Source organism: Elaeis guineensis, chromosome 1 (assembly GCF_000442705.2).
Source record: "Elaeis guineensis isolate ETL-2024a chromosome 1, EG11, whole genome shotgun sequence".
Classification (NCBI taxonomy): Eukaryota; Viridiplantae; Streptophyta; class Magnoliopsida; order Arecales; family Arecaceae; genus Elaeis; species Elaeis guineensis.
In genome coordinates, this window is record NC_025993.2 from 39,274,316 (window position 1) to 39,279,890 (window position 5,575).

A 5,575-nucleotide genomic window follows, 5' to 3' on the forward strand; every position below is an offset into this window, starting at 1 on the left:
CTGCCATCGACAGCAGGATGGCTCCGTCCGGATCCCTACTCCACCTGCGACCTCGTCCGAAAGGGGGACTCCTCCCGGACTCCTACAAAGGCCAAACTCCGACTACTGCCGAGCCTTGATCAACAGATCCGTGTCCCTTGGCAGATAACAATAACTGCCATGATCCTGTTCCACTTCCTGTAGCGGATTCCACGCGGCTCCACCTCCTCCTGCGACAGGTGCTGCACGATCCCACTACCCTCTGACAGGCTGTGTCAACAGCTATGATGTTGCTCCGCTCCCTGCGGCAGGTGCTGCACGATCCCACTACTCGCTGACAACCAGCAGTAACGGACGCCACTCCACTACCTACAACAGGCCTTATGTGGCGGGCTATGATGATGGCCACGTGTCTGCTCCTTGATCTTTCGCAATCAATTCCCCTGATCATGGGCGGCCCACTACCAGGCAGCTACAAACGTCGCCATCAGTCCGGTGCCTCCCCCACCTATAAAAGGGGGACTCAGATACGTTATTCTTTAAGCTCTTTTGCCTTATCTCAAAACTCTGCTAAATTCTCCGTTCGAGCACTCCATTCTTGTTGAGGTAGAGAACTGACTTGAGCGTCGGAGGGTCTTGCCGGAGCAACCCCACCTCCGGTTTAGACTTCCCTTGCAGGTCCCGACGGCGACCACGGCTTCCTCAACTCCAGCTTCTCCGGCGCAGGCGGATTTTTGCACCAACACCTATAAAGTTACATATATTAGAAGTTTCTCTCCGATCAGATGGCTAATCTGAAGAGTCTCACTGGACTGGGACTCTGGTGAAGAGTCCTACTAGATGGGGACTTTGCTGAAGAGTCCCACTGGACTGGGACTCTATCATTAATGAAAGATTAATTAATAATTAGATCACTAATTAGCTCAATTTGATTGAGCATTAAAGTTTGGATTAAGTCTGATTGAATTGGATTCAATCAGGTCAGGTCTGATTAGGTTATGAGATGACCTAATCGGTAAGAAAGAATTGATCTTGATTTGATCGGATCTATAGCTCAATTAATTTACTGATTTGATCAAATTTAATTGATATTATTAGAGTCTAATTAGATTAGACTCATCATATTTTATTTAGATCTAATTGGATTAGATTTGAAAGAAATTTAATTGGTTAAACTCTAGAGTCCCAGATGAATGGAACTATCCTAATTGTGCCTTCCCTTCTCTCCACCCCTTCTTTCATCGCACAAATTGATTTGTGTGCTGAATAATCCATGCCAAAACCCTTTTTTTGTCATCCATTAGTGATAGGATATGGTTGGTGTTAGAAGTGTGCCCTAGATGTCAGATTGGCTAACACATTCCTGTACAAATCTAAGGATAAATTTGTAATTTTGATTATAAATCAATAAATGGATTATTCTTCTATCACATTGTGTCTGTGATATATCCTTTGAGTTAGTAGGAATGTCAATTCATATTTTTAAGAGTTAAAAATTTAAGGCATGAATTTACATAACTAACTCATAAATAGCTCCTGACCATAGGATCATCACGAGGATGGTGATCGATTCGAAAGATTGGTGTACGATCGCTTCCTTAGGGTAGATGTATCTTGAGTCTACAGTGTGGAGACATCAGAGTGAGAGTACAGATATTCGTTGAGAATGAGAGTACTGAGCGTGACCATATCGAGCAGTCATAAGGAAGTCTACCTTCTCGTCGATGACTAAGCTTGATGCTGCTGTTGTGTGTCTAGTTCTTTGACCTGAGGTGCATCGACAGTTCACCTTGAGTGTGTTATAGTTTGACTACACCATAACTCGATCTCCAAGCCATTCGAAATCCTGAGATGTATGTTGGCTGTAGCATATTCATTATAGGAACTAGGTCGCACCAAGATGGGATCTATCAATCTCAGTAGATGAGAGGAGTAGCCCTATGATGATCGAAAGATTGAGTCCTTAAGTCTATGGCCATGGCAGAGTGAAATAATGGAAAAAGAATTTTTCATTGGGGTTTCACATTGGACTCGGATCGATCGATTGATTCATATAACTAATGTTGGGTTTGACGAGTTCACCTTAACCCTAATTCAGTCGGGACTCATGATAGAGGAACTCAATCACACAGGTAGCTGCACCGAGAGATTCATCTTCAGTTCTGATGGGTTGCCACCACATACTGCTAGGTGTCACTAGTGGATTTTGAAAGCAATTAGAATGATCTTGATGATTGATCATTCTAATTATCTGAATCAGAAGAGTTCTGGTCCATCGAAAGGAGTTTCGATGATGTCGATGATGAGATCACGACATGTCTCATTACCATATGAAATTGAACCTAACTGGATGATACAAATAAGGGTTAGGGTCTGGATGTCATCAATTGGGCTAACCCAATTGATTTGGATAAGATCCAATTAGGTTCAAAAAAATCGTGCTAGCACACGATTGAGCCTAACTTTCTCCTCGTATAATCTTTTCTACCTCGACTGAGTCAAATATGATTTGACTCACCCAAAAAATTTTAGAAAGATTTTTCTTAGTCTAAATGAAGCTTGTCCAATTTAGAATAGGCTTGTCTTAATTCATGAGATAAATTTAAGACAAGCACCTGCTAAATTCTAACACCCGTCATTTTCATTTTAGGACATCTGTTAAATGTTGACATATGGGTCTTAAACTGAAGAGAGCTCATTGGAAGATTTTTGTAGAGTGTCCACATGTCTAAACCACATCAAATTGGATGCCATAATCAGATTATGTCATGAGCCCAATTGGATTAAAGTGGGTGCCCCAAATGGATGAGAATGAAAGAGTCCTGATTAACATGGACTCTTGGGCGCCACCTTGCTTGTGCTTATCCAATGTTGGCACCAACTTTTGGAGATAATGTGGGATTCTTATCTGATGGGATCAGATGATATCACTCCATCAATCAAAATTTTTTTAAAATTTATTAGAATTTTTTGATTGGTCGAATGATGTGGCACTACGTAGCATACAGGGTCTATAAAATCCCTGTCTGCGCCTAGGGTTTGGAAGTTTTCTACTTAATACCCAACCAAAACGAGAATCCTCTCCTCTTCTCTATGTCTTCTCTATTCTCCTCTCTACCCTCTTCACATTCAAGGAGTTGGACATCCATCTGGCAAAGGTCCAAGGCGTGGTGACGCCTGGAACAGAAGGCTACAGGACATCTTTGATAGGCTGCTGCTCCAACTTCAGAAGGAGTTCTGAAGCACTTTCAAATCAGATAGAGATCTGATTTTTGGAGCATAGATTCATGAGGAGAAGATGTTCCAAGTCCTACCTAAGTGGATACCGGTAGAGGTCAGGCACTTGCATGGCTACATCAGAACCTTAGGCTGTGCTGAGAACATCTACAGGGTAATCAGATTACCCTTGAGGTATGTCTATACTTCTCATACTTTTAGATTTAATTTTAGATTTTAAATATTAGATAATAAAATTAGATCTAATGAATATTAGATCTGAAATAGCATAGGATAAAATTTTTAAATTATTCCATCCCAGATTTGATGAAATCTGGAAGATTCTACAAAGGAAAAAGGTAGTTTTTCCTTCAACTGGTATCAGAGCCAGGTTTTTGGCTCTATTTCAGATCTAATTTAGATCTAATTTTTTATATTTATTTATCTGATATTTAAAAAATTTTAGATATCATATCAAATATGATAAGATCTGAAATTAAAATATTTAAAATTAAATCTAAGAAGATCTAACATGCATGAGATGCATGACTAGACTAGGATTAGTTGAATCCATGAACAGTCTTAAGTTTTATATTTTAATGAGATTAAAATATGAATTAAATATAATTTATTTTTTATTTTTTTGATGTTATAAGTATTATAATTAGATCATAAAATAAAATTTTTTTTTTAATTTTTTCATAAAATTGATCTGTTGCATGCCTAGACTAGTTGTAGAATTATTCCAGTAACTTGTCTAGAATAGATTTAATTTTAAATAGTTCAATTTAAATCTTATTTTTTAGATATTATATATGATGTATCAAATCTGAAAGCATGTTAATTAGATCAATTTTTGATACATGAAATGTATGCAAAGCATGTATTAGTTAGATCTTAAATTGTATATGAGATATGTAAATTTAGATCTAACTAGTTTTGTAGTTAAATTTATATTTTTGATTAAGGTATTCCTTATGGCCGTTCAGTTATAAGAATGAAGTAAGATTTTAAGATCCTCTCTTCCCATTCAATGGGGTGTTCTTATGACGTGTAGGGGTGCTGCGCGTTCATCCTTAATCAGAAATCAAAACTTACTTTTCTGCAAAATCCTAGATCCTGAAATCCTAGGATTTATTTTACATACTTTGTTTCTGAACCCAAACTTAATTAATGAATTAAGCTTATGAAATTAAATTAGGTCTAAAATTAAGAATTTCAAATCTAAGACATTTTCATAAAATTGGATTCGAACTTGGGTAGCTCAATTAGGTCTAGCGGTTGATCAAACCAAATCAAGAGTTGGTTAAATAAGATCATGAAAGCTAATAATTGATTAGCCTAATAGGATTAAGTCTAGATCAAGGTCGAATCATATTTAGATGTGATTCAATCAAGTTAAGACCAAATTTGGCTCAGTGGTTAGAGCCTAGATTGTAGGCTAACCCAATTAGTTCTGGTTCGATAATTTGGTATCTAAGATAAGTTGGGCAGATGTGACCGACTAATTTTTAATTGAGAGCTACTCGACTCGAATATATTCTTATCGAGTTAATGGCATATCCCTTCCACCGGTCTCACTTATCTGGCCATATGTGTCGATCCAATTCTGATTAGAGGTGGCTAACAATTCGAGCTAACCCATGCCACTAGGTTAGTCATAATTGTTATAACTATGTCAAGTCAAGTTTAATGAGACCTAAATCAAATTTTTCTAAGAAAATATTAAGTCTAGGTCTTCCACCATTGTGGATGTGCGGGCCCTTCTCGGGGTTGATTGTTCTCGACTGGTTACAGTGGCTCAGTTGCACTGGTAAGACACAACCATATCCATTAGGCATTGGATGCTACAAATTAGAGGATGGATTGGGCTCAATATTCTGGATATGGTGAGGGACCCAATCAGGAATCTAGTTCATGCAAATGGTGGGTTTGACTTAACTAAGGATTGGTGCAATATTCCGGGCACGGTGAGCTTCATGAATTAGAGACCAAATTTTGGGTGCACCATGATTAGAGAATCATTGGACAAGAGTTATCCTCTCATTGGTCGACCCATCATCAATAACTGTTAGGTGAGATGGTGAGCCAGTCGGTGAGACCGCACCACCCACTAAAAATCACTGATCACAAAGATTTTCACATCTCTACCAAGGGAGTGTAGGGATCTGAGAAAATAGTAGGAGCCTAATTTGTTTAAAAATAAAATTTTTAAATAAATTGGTTAAGTCTGATTATAAAATCTAAGTAGAAACTTTCGACTCTCTACAGGAAACATGTCTGCCTCCAACCCCCTGACCAAAATACTAGACACCCACAGATTGACTGGACCCACTTTTAAGGACTGGTTGAGGAACTACAAAATTATTCTGGGTTACAA